At 38.8% G+C, this 12,360-nt stretch overlaps 1 long non-coding RNA gene across 1 annotated transcript in view; it reads right to left on the reverse strand.

Annotated features, from left to right (window-relative positions):
* Nucleotides 1–11,337, reverse strand: part of LOC140505550 (uncharacterized) — a 148,386-nt gene extending 137,049 nt beyond the window's left edge. Inside the window, exons 1-3 of the long non-coding RNA XR_011967561.1 lie at nucleotides 10,689–11,337; nucleotides 8,535–8,982; nucleotides 751–846 (exon numbers count right to left, since the gene is read on the reverse strand). This is a non-coding gene — a long non-coding RNA (uncharacterized lncRNA). The remainder of the gene's footprint in view (nucleotides 1–750; nucleotides 847–8,534; nucleotides 8,983–10,688) is intronic.
* Nucleotides 11,338–12,360: the final 1,023 nt, after the last annotated feature.

Below are 12,360 nucleotides of genomic sequence, written 5' to 3' on the forward strand. Positions count from 1 at the left end.
TAGTGTCTGAGGCAGAATCTGAACTCAGGTCTTTCTGACTTCAGGTCCAGTGTTCTATTCATTGTAGCACTTAATTGTCTAAGACATCTCAGTTGGATTATTGCTGGTATACGCCATAGGAACAGTACTTAGCAGTTCTGGAAACCACAATTACAAATAAATTATGTATAAGAGAAAGGTCATAAACAGTGAAAAAAAAGAAATAACTCATCTAGGATCTCTGGATTTGAAGTCAGAGAATTCTGAGTTTGTGTAGTACAAAGATCATGAGGTAAGTAGGTAGATATAGACAGGCAGACAGACATAGATACAGGGATAGATAGACAGATAGACAGACAGACAGACAGATAGAGAGACAGATAGATAGATGATAAAGAGATAGAGAGCTGATAGATAGATGATAGATAGATAGACAGACAATAGATGAATGACAGAAACAGACAAAGATACTGACAGATACAGATGGATAGATAAATACAGACAGATACATACATACAGCATTATTAAGTGCTTACTATGTGCCAGGAACTGTGCTAAGTACTGCGGATGCAAAAACAAGAAGCTCATACTCTAATGGAACAGGATAGTACATAAAGAGGAGGAGGGGAAATGGATTGGGTGGGGTTGGGGAGAACTGGCATGAGGCAAAGCAGCTGGTGTGTAGGTGGAGCAGTCTAGAGAATGTGACAAGAGGGAAGTGAGCAGCATAGCTAAGACTTCTGGTGATATGGCAGTTCAGGTTAGACTCACCAATTGTCTAGTCATTTCCAGGCGGTTATCTAGATGTGGAATTCTGCTCTTGTACACAAGTCCTGCACCTCCAGTTACCAGAAGGACAATTTCTACCTGTATATAAACATGGGCATCTCAAAATCAATACATCCAAACTATCAAAAATCATTTTTATAGAGCTAGAAAAAATATAACAAGATCTATCTGGAAGAATAAAAGGTCAAAAATATCTAAGAGAATCAAAGAAAAAATGTGAAGAAAGTTAACTCAGTCATGCCAAATCTCAAATTGTACTACAAAGCAAAAATAAAGCAATCTGGTACCAGCTAAGAAATAGAGTAGTGGATCAATGGAATAAATTAGATACACATTATACAAAAGAATGATCATAGTAATAAATTGTTTGATAAATGCAAAAACCACAGTTTTGGGGGCAAGAACTCAATATTTGAAAAAACTGTAGGGAAAACTGGAAAACAGTTTGGCAGACACTAGGTATAGAACAACATCTTATACTTTTTATCAAGATAAGGTCAAAAGTGATACATGACTTAGAAATAAAGTATAATATAAACAAATTGGGGAAACATAGAATAGTTTACTTGTCAAATCTATAGAGAAGGGAATAATTTATGACCAAGCAAGAGACAGAGAGCATTATAGGATGTAAAATGGATAATTTTGATTACATGAAATAAAAAAGGATTTGCACAAACAAAATCAGAGCAGCCAAGATTAAAAAGGAAAGCAGAAGACAGGGTGGGGAGGTGTAGAATTTTACACCAAGATTTTCTAATAAAGATCTCATTTCTCAAATATATAGAGAACTGAGTCAATTTCACTAAAAAAATACAAGTCATTCCTCAGTTGATAAATGGTCAAAGGATATGAACAGGTGGTTTTCAGATGAAAAAATCAAAGCTATTTATAATCATATGAAAAAATGCTCCAAATCAGAAATAGCAAAAGAAATGCAGATTAAAACAACTCTGAGATACTACCTATCAGATTGACTAACATGACAGAAAAGGAAAATGATCAATGTTGAAGGGGATGTGTAAAAATTGGGATACTAATGTATTAATGTAAGGTTGATGGAGTTGTGAAATGACCAAACTATTCTGGAAAATAATTTGGAATTATGCTCAAAAGGCTATAAAACAGTGCAAAGCCTTTGATCCAGAAATAGCACTACTAGGACTCTATCCTAAGAGATTTAAAAAGAAGAAGAAAAGAGCCTATATGTACAAAATATCTATAGCAGGTCTTTTTTGTGGTGGCAGAGATTTGGAAATTGAAGGGAATACCCATCAAATGGGGAATGGCTAAACGATCGTTTTATTATTTTGCTATAAGAAATGATGAGCCGGATGCTTTCAGAAAAACCTGGGAAGACAAATGAATTGATGCAAAGTGAAATAAGCAGAACCAGAAGAACACTGTACACACTAATAGCAATATTGTATAATGATCAGCTGTGAATGACTTTGCTGTTCTTAGCAATACAATGATCTAAGACATTTCTAAAATACTCATGATGAAAAATTCTATCCATCTCTAGAGAAAGAACTGATAAAATCTGAATGCAGATCTAAGAATATTTTTTTAACTTTATTTTCGTGGGTTTCTTGTCTGTTTTCTTTCACAATATGACTAATAGGGAACTATTTTGCATCAATATACATCTATAACCTATATCAAATTGTTTGCCTTCTCAATGAGAGGAAAGAGGAGAGAGGGAGGAAGAGAATTTGAAACTTAAAATAAAAAAATGTTAGAAAATTTACATGTAATTCAATAAAATAAATTTTAAAAAAATTAATACATCCAAAATAGAACTCATTACTCCCTCCCTTTCCCCAAACCACCCACCCAACTTCTCCTCTTCTAACTTCCCTACTTCTGACAAAGACACTACCATTCTTCTACTTACCCAGATTTACAAATTAGAAGTCATTGTCAACTCTTCAACTTTCCAAATTGTTTTCCAGAACAACTGGACCAATTCACAGCTTTACAAATAATGTACTAATACATATGTGTTTCTACAACCTCTCCACTATCGACTATTCCCATATTCTGTTGCTTTTGCCAATTTACTGGGTGTGAAATAAAACTTCTGTACTGTTTTAATTTTATTTTCATTTCTCTTATTATTAGTGTTTATAGTCATATTTCATATGATAGTTTAGAGTTTGCAATTCTTTTAAGAATTTTTGACATCCTTTAACTATTTTTGAAGAATGATTCTTGGTCTTACATTTGTTTTAGATAAATTTTGGGTATCAGAGCCTTAGTGATATTTTATGCTAAATAATTTTTCCCAATCCATATATTCTTTTCTTATTCTAGTTGCATTGATTTTATTCATCCAAAAACTTTTCAAATTCATATAATTGCATCTTTCCCTTTATTCTTCTACCAGACTGGGAACTGACAGATTGCCCAGAGATAGAAGGTCTAGACAAAACAGCACGAGGGCACTGAACACTAGTAAACTAAGAAGGCTTTAGAAAAACACTGAAAGTAGATATGAGAGAAGACAAAATGCACCCAATTCACAATTTTCCTTTGTCACATGTAAACCCTTAAGGGAACTGAAGTCTATGTATAACACACTATCTCCTCGATGGCCATCTTGGCTCTAAGTCTCTCCCTGCTTGACTGCTCTTTTTTTTTTTAAAGGTCAAATCCAAGGTTGACAGGCTGATGAAAATAATTCCTAACTTAATTGACCAAAGAAAAAAATTATCATGAAAGAATCATCTGTTAAACAACTTAATTGCTCGTGGCATTGCTGAGAACCACACAAAGAGACTTCCACAGGGATGCATTCTGTTCTCCCTAGAGTTCACTATTCTGTCCTACTCAGAGTTGCCTATCTGCCATAGGATCCCAGAAACATATTGCTGAGATAAATTTAGGACTCTGCTCTGATTTGACAACTTGTCATTTTACCTTTATTTATCTGTCTTGGCCCTAGTAACTTTCAAAGGAGTTGGCTACAGGCCTTAAAGATATGCCTGTCTGATTTATATTTCAGTGTTTCATCTTGAAATAAAATGGAAGTTCATGAAGGTTTGAAGTAAGCATATCTCTGTAAGGTTTATGCATTACCTCAAAACTTGTTCCAAGAATAGAGCTTGAAGAGGTATGTGGCTACACGAAGTAAAGCCTATAGTTCCTCCAATAGCCATTGTAGAAAGAGGTACCATCACCATATGCATCCTGGTTCATCCTTCACTGGCTCACTTTGGAAAGGAAAAGTCTCACGTAAGCACACCTGAATGCCACACGCTTGCTTGGAGAAGGTGGACCAGGGCTAAGAACGGCCTCTTCCACCTTTCCCGGGTGTCACAGTTTCGTTGTGTGTGGAACAACTTTTGGTTTTTTTTTTTGTTTTTGTTTTTAATTAACTTTCAATTAACAAGCATTATTTTTCCTATTTCTCCTATTCATCCTCACTGAAGAAAAAGAAAACCTCAATCACAAATAAGCCTAGTCAACCAAACCCAATTCCCACATTGACTTCCTCTTTCTATTTGGCTTTTCACCTGTCAGGAGCTAGGTAGCATTCTTCATCGCCAGTCCTGTGGAATCCTAGTCATTACATTGATCAAAGTTCTGAAGCCCTTTGAAGTTTGCTTGTTTTTTACATTGTGATGGAATGCTATTGTCCCCTAAGAAACAAAGAAGGGGATAGCTTCAGGAAAACCTGGGAAGACTTCTATGAACTGATGCAGAGGGAAGTAAAGAGAATCGAGAGATTAATTTATGCTAGGATGACAATGTTGTACAAAAGGGACAGTTCTTATTAACTCATGTTATGCGATTCAGAAGAACATACGGGGAGTAAAGAGGGTGTGGAGCAAACAAAGGGACTGGCCAGGTTCTCCTCAGGAAAATTCAGCAGATGGACAAAGTGAACTGAGCTCCTCCTGCTTCCCTCTCCTAGGATGATCTTACAGAATAGCAAAATACCCAGGTGATATCATTTCAGGGCTGAGAGGACTTCCCTGCCCCCTCAATCCCAAACACTTTGTGTTAGGGAGAGGGGAAAGGGTATCAAAGGGCATAGAGGCACCTGAGTGGGAGGGGAAGAGAAGTCAAATGAGGGAGAAATCAGCTCAAAATGGAGAGGCTGAGGATGCCAAGGATAAAGTCCCTGGTTCACAGTGTTACTAATGGAGCCAGTCCTGCCCTCACTTTTTCCTCTGCTTCCAGGGAATTCAAGGTCCTGATGTCCCTACCTTCCCTTCTCCCCAAAGAATAAAGAATTGGGTCTATAAAGTGTGAACTGGTGTAAAGCAGCCCACAGTTAATATTATGAACCCATCAGGAGGGACAAAGGTCATTTTAGAGGGCTGGCAGGTTATTTTGAAAACCTGATATACAAAAACTGAGAATGGATAGAGTCATTTGGCAAAGAGGTATTGCTCAGCCAAAGATAAAAAGCTCCAAATAGAGATTCTAACATTAAGCTATAAGTCAGGATCACTTGAGGTGAGAATTAGAGGTAGAAGTTGAGACTTCCAGCTGATGTTACACAAATGGGACCAAATATATATAAACCCAAGTATCAGATCCTGACCACTGGCAGATGTACCAGGTTCCTTCTTGGGGAACTCTCTTTTAATAATCACTGACTCATTTTGCTCATCTACACAGTTCCTCTGAGGTCAGAAGCTGACTCTCAGAGAAACCTACCAGACTCCTGCAAGAACTAAAATTAACAAAAACACTAACTATAGAAGAGGTTTATTAAAAGTAGTAAAGAACAAAGAAGAGATTTATATTCAAGTCACTTTGGTCATGGTGTTCAAAGAGGTCATGAATCTGAAACTGTTATAGTGCCACGTCCTATGAATTCCTTTTCCTTCCCCCATAGATTCAAGTCACAGACTCTAAAAGCAAAACAAAATAAAACAAACAAAAAAAAAATACAGTGTAGTGTTTTATGTCATCTTTGAAACAGAAGCAGAATCAAGAGCCTTGAGGTAAAGAGACAGCATCTTGATGACTTCCCTCTGGGGCATGCACACTCCCTTATTCTGACATCCATGTACCCACTGTCATTCCTGAACTCTCTCCCTCTTTCCCTCCCTCTCTCTCTGTCTTTCCCTTTCTCTTTTCCTCTCCTCCCCCCTCTTCTTTCTCCTAGTACCTTCCTTCTGGGATTACTTCCCATTTATGCCATATATATCTCAGCATGTACATAGTTGTTTGCATGTAGCCTCCCTAATTAGAGTATGATCTCCCTGTGAAGGCAAAGACTGTGTTTTTGTCATTCTTCATATCCCTGCGCAGTGGGCAGCATATAGAAAATGCACAATAAATGTTGGTTGACTGCCTGTCTTGGCCCCGGAGTGTCTCACCATTCATCCACCTTTGTGTTCACTGCCTCCAAACAGCTCCACATTCCTTATAAGTGCTCTCCCCAGTAATTTTGTGTTCCCCATTTCTAGTTCAACTGCAATTTGCTTCTGTCCCTTGTAGCAGAGGAGAAGAAACTACCCAAGCTCTTTTGGAGCTGCTTGAGATCTTATATCATGAGTCTTTGGGATGAATGCCCATTACATTCACATTATGTTTACATAACATTATCTTTATAACTCTTCATCTCTCCATTATCTGCATAATTATCTTCATTATCTGCTCCAAGTGCCATGGATTATCCAAGCTAGCTGGACTCCTCTAGACTTTGCTGTTATGCCCCCAGGAACCTCGTCATCCTGCAAGGTTACTTCAGCCCCAGAATTCTATTTTATCTATACCTCCTTCCCTTGGAGTCCTTCCTTCTGATTAGAGAGGGTGAAGTTTCAATCTCCTTTCAGCTCCACCTTTGCAGTCTGCCCTACTCAGGCATGTCTTCATTTCTTACTGGCTGCACTCCCCTGGACTTGGACATCAAGCCCCTGCACCTACCCTACCCCCTTCAGCTACCTTTTCTGTGTTGTCTTTCCCAGTAGAGTGTAAGTTCCTTGAGGGCAGAGACTGCCTTTGTTTTTTCTTATCCTCAGTACTTTGCACAGTGCCTGGAATATTGTAGGTGCTTCATAAATGCTTGTGGGCTGAATGTCCTTTGAATGGAAGAAGAAGCCACTCAAGTCTTTCTGGAGCTTCTTAAAATCTTACGGCATGAGGCTTTTTGGTGCATACCCATTATATTCACATTATCTTTGCATAACTACTCAACTGTCGTGATAACCAAGTGCCACAGATTATCCCAAAGAGCAGATAAGCTCAAATTTCCTTATATTTGACTCTGTAGATCACCATATTTTTTCTCTAGCATATTTACATTTCTAATTATGTTTTTCTCAGTCTAATATTAAAATGAGTTGGCATTCCCTGAGGACTTACCATCTGACAGGGGAAAAAGATGGAACATAAGCACATTGGGTGGCAGGGGGACACTAGCTCAGAATTATATATTTGCTGTGGATCACCAACCCCTCCCTGGATAATTGAGAGTTCATAATAATGCTGATGGCGGCAGCTCACCTGAGGCAAGACTATGCCTTACAAAATCTCCCATCTGCTTCTAAAGAAACCAAATGGGAGCCCTTCTCCATCACCCTCCCCCACCCTCCTCCTCATCAAGAGATCTGCTTCCCCCTTCTGCCAGCGAAGATGTGCTAAGAGAGCCAGACGGGGGAGGAACATAACATGTGGATGCCTGGGAACTTTCCTTCTTGTTTAGGGATATGTGAAGTGCAACTAGCCTGGGCATCTGTTCTCGGTAGTTCCAGCAGTCCCGCAATAGCACTTCGTGGTTGGTTAGGCCCCATTTCAGCTCATTTTCTGCTCCTTGTTATGTCTGTCTTAAACTGTTTTATAGTCTGTGGTGGTCAGTGATTCATTGAGAGGCCTGCCTGTGGGTAATAGGGTATCTGTCCATTAAAACCACATCTCTACACTGGATTAAAGTTTCACTTAACCAAGGTTCACTCTCCAAGAGGGCATCTACAGAACAAAGAGCCAGTCAATAAATATACTGGAATAGTCGCCCCTTGTTTTCAGAGAAGCCCTGGCGGGGATCTGGCATGTCTGAAGCAGGTTGGGGTGAGCCAAAGGTGGTGCGAGCATCAGAGGAAAGTGGCATAGCTAAGATTCTCTCTGTATTTTCCACATAAACTTCCTCCCCAAGTCAGATAAAAGTGTTTTTATCACTCAGCTGTAAAGATTCACTAAACACAAGACCACAGGCATCAGGAACAGAGCTCTGTGCATGAATGAAGATTTGTTTTCCTTTCCAAACAAAAATAACATCGAATTTTCCATCAAAGCAAGTGCAAGGTCATCTCTTCTAGTGACTCGGTGCTCAGCTGATTTAAAAAATGAGGCTTTATATGTTTTTTGACCCAATGGGGCTTCTGCATTCTGAGAAGATGGTCAAGGGAGGCCTTGAATTTAGACAAAAACAATTACTTCGTTTCAGAGCTTTTTTCCCACTGCCCAAGGGGCTTCTGTCCATTGTTAGATGAAATCTAAACTGTAGTAAGTAGACTCTGTGTGTGTGTGTGTGTGTGTGTGTGTGTGTGTGTGTGTGTGTGTCTCTGTCTGTCTGGCTGTCTGGCTGTCTGTTGGTCTGTATGTATGTATGTGGTTGTGGGTGTGCGTGCTGGGTGATGGTAGCAGAGATCTGAATTCCTAAGAATACCCACCCAAACAAGCTCAAGGGAGGGAGGAATTGTTCTGATTTATAATAAATCATTCATAGTTTTGTTTTGGTAAAAAAAAAAATCTGACAGGGGGAGGAAAGAGCACATAAGCAAATTGGGTGACAAAGGGACACTGACCTGCAATTGCATACCTTCTGTGGATCATCTACCCCCTCCCTGGATCATTGAGAGTTCACTATAATGCTGATGGTGACAGCTCACAAGGCAAGAATGTGTCTTGTGTGAAAGGAACAATGGAGAAGGCAATGAAATGCCTGCCAGTTTAACATGGAATCTGGTAAGCAGCTTCGTGGGATCGAGCTAGATAGTTGTTGTCCCTACATAGAAGAACCATCCTTCCTTCGATTCTTTTGTCTCTTCTTTTCTTATATCTTTTCTCCTCATAGGTTTCTCTTGTTTCTTCTCTCTTTTATCTTTTTTCCTTTGTGTCTGTCTCAAGCTTCCTATTGCACTCCAGAGGAGATGTGGAAAAATATTTTTAAAATAATTAATAATGATAACTCATGGTTTTGTATCACTTGCATTTCCCTCTCACTCCCAGAGAGCCATCCTTTACAGCAAGGACCTTGGGGAAAAGAAGAGAAAAGGGAAAAAAATATTCAGTAAAACTAACCAATAAATAAAAAAAAAAATAGGATGTTCTATTTAGTGGTCCAAATCCATGGTCCCCTACCTCCTCAGAGAAGTAGAGGTGGAAAGATTATTCTTGTATCTCTTCTATGGGACCAAGTTTGGTATTTATAATTTCACAGTATTTGGTTTCAATTGTTTTTTCCCCACTTACTGGTAAGTACTTACAAGCTGGAGTACTTAAATGTATTATGTTTCTGATTCAGTTTACTTTGCATCTGTTCATATAAGCCTTCCCATGCTTCTTTTTATTCATCACATTCATCATTTCTTAAAGCACAGTGATATTCCATTAATATTGACTCTATCTTTGCCTAACTATCTGATGCCATTTAACTACTCCATATCAAGTGTATTACTTTAATAAATCATGGTGTCATAGAATATGAGATGTGACAAGGACCTCAGAGGAGCTAGTAGTGCCCAACACATATCTGAAGAAGAATCCCTTGGATTCTTTACCTGACAAGTTGTCACCCAGGCTCCTCTTAACAATCTCCAGTTTGAAAGAACTTAGTGGAATAATGGACAAGAAGTACAACATGAAGTGAGGAGGACCTGGGTTAAAATTCTACTTTAGACACACTGTTGTATGATTCTGGCCAAAGTCAATTAACCTCTTGCAGCCTCTGTTTCCCCATCTATAAAACAAAGATAATAATAGTACCTATTTCACAGGATTGCTGTGAAGATCAAATGAGGTGAGATATGTAAAGTGCTTTGTAACTTAGTGCTACATATATTTTAGTTATCATAATTATATTATTCCAAGAGAACCCATTCTATTTTGGGATAATTCTAATTGTTAAAAAAAAAAAAACAGCTAAGTGGCAGAGTGGATGAAGTGTGGGGCCTGGAGTCAAGAGGACTCAACTTCCTGAGCTCAAATCCAGCCTCCAACTGTGCAACCCTGGGCAAGTCACTTAATCCTGTTTGCCTCAGTTTCTTCATCTGTAAAAAGAACTAGAGAAGGAAATGGCAAACCACTCCAGAATCTTTACCAAGAAATCCCAAATGGAGTCATGAAGAGTCAAACATGACTGAAAAATGATTGAACAACAATAATTGTTAAAAATTGTTTTTTCTTCTACAGAATATGAATCTGTTTCTGCAACTTCCATTCATTACTTTGAGTTCTTCCCTCTGTGGCCAATAAAAATAAGACAAATCCTTTCATATGAAAACCCTTCCAGCACTTGAAGATATAGCATTAGGTTCTCCCTAAAACTCCTCTTTTCCTGGATAACTGATCTCTGTTCCTTCAACCAATTATCACATGGCATGTTTTTAGTTCAGGTCTCCCTTGACCAGATGCTGTCTATAGCTGGTCATTGTCCTTCCCAATATGGTGCCCAAAGTTTAACACAGCATTACAGATGGAGTCTGACTACCATGAGACAGTCACATCCCTCTTTCTGGACAATCTGCCTCTATTAAATGGAATTTAAGGCCACATTAGCTTTATTGCCAACCAAATCACACTGTTGACATGTTGAACTTGTAATCTACTAACACCCCAGATGTTGACTTTTTTCCCTTACATGACCCATTGTCAAGACATGCATCCCCCATTTTATACGATCAAGTTGATTTTTCTAACCTAAGTATAGGACTTAAAATTCATCCCTAGTAATTTCTTACCTTATTAGCACAGAAAGATTGCACTTCTGTGTTGGAGGAGGTAGGCAAAAGACAACCAAAAGGTTTTGTTGCTTGCAGATATGGATAATTAAGGCAGAAATGTATCTCAAGGGGATAGAGTATCGTGTCCTTGTTTTTTCCTCTTAGCTTTTATTCTGACTCTAATTTCATTGGCATGCCAATTCAAAGAGGATCCTGGAAGCACAGCCCCCGTAACACCTCACCTTCCACACAAATCCTCAGAAGATTTCTGAGCAGGGCTCTCAAAATAAATTTGTGGAATATAGATGTACAATCAGAGAAATAGTTTGAAGTATAAAGAAATTACCTGGTCAGATAGTTTTGGAGGGACCATGAATTTCAAATAAATACCAGACACAGGAAGGGAAAAGAATAGATCATCATAACCTGGGGCATTTTGTTAACTTATCAACTGCTACATGACTGGGTATGGTGGGCCACAGCCCACCATATGCATTAAATGAGCCAAAACTCTCCCTACTAAAGAGAGGGTTCCTAGCTACTGTTTCCCAGTCTACTATAGTAGAGTGGCTAGCCCTCAATAGGCTAGAGGAAACCCAGTAGATGGTAGCAAATTACTTAGTAGTTTGGACCTTGGAAAACCAATGGAAACACAACATCCATTAGAGCTGATGTGGCAAGCAGAGACACAATGACCAATAGAGAAGAGCAGAAAGTGGTATAATGACATCATAAGAGGACATTGGCAGGCATGCTGAGTCAGAATTCTAAGTAGCCCTGGATTCAAACAATTCCTGAATGTGTGTGCGCTGGCCAAGCTTCACACATGTTCCTTGATGCTGTGTATTCTCTGACATTCTCTGACACCTTGATGGTGATATAATAACCTGTGGGAAAGGACATACCACTTGTGCTTGAAGGGATATTTGTTTGTCACTTTTATTTTTTATTTGTTATTATTTAATTTTATTTGCTATTTGAATAAGTGTCTTATTGTTTTGAATTGTGTCTCTGGCTTATCTGGTAAAAGTAAACACCTTAGCGGGGGCTCATAAGTTATAGTTTTGAGTCGGCACACAGAGTGCCACAAACATTGACTAGCTTTTCTGGAGGACCCGATGATTATATTAAGTAAATCATTTCATCATTCTACCCTGTTAAAATATCCTTCCCAGATTCTTGTCATCCACAAATTTGTAAAGTGTACCATTTATGCTAGGTGGCGCAGTGGCTAGAGTGCTGGGCCTAGAGTCAGGAAAACTCATCATCCTGAGTTCAAATTCAACCTCAGACACTTAGTAGCTATGTGACCCTGTGCTCAGTTTCCTCATCTGTAAAATGAACTGGATAAGGAAATGGCAAACCACTCCATTATCTTTGCCAAGAAAATTCCAAATGGGGTGATGAAGAATCGAACATGACTCAAATGAGTGAACAAAAACAAACCATCTATGCCTTCATCCAAGTAAGTAGAAAGGAAAAAAATCCACTAGATAGAGTCCTTCCTCTAGGTTTATGTTAATCCATTAAGTGCTATTTTTTGAGTCCTGTCTTTCAATCAGTTCCAGAGCCCCCTGATTGGACATCATTCCATCCAGACCCTGAAAAGCAGTATTGAGCATAAGATCCATCTCCAGCCATTCTCCTTTAGGGTTAAAGTGAAGCCTAGGAAGTTGGTCACTAGATTCGT

This window comes from Notamacropus eugenii, chromosome 5, assembly GCF_028372415.1.
Source record: "Notamacropus eugenii isolate mMacEug1 chromosome 5, mMacEug1.pri_v2, whole genome shotgun sequence".
NCBI lineage: Eukaryota > Metazoa > Chordata > Mammalia > Diprotodontia > Macropodidae > Notamacropus > Notamacropus eugenii.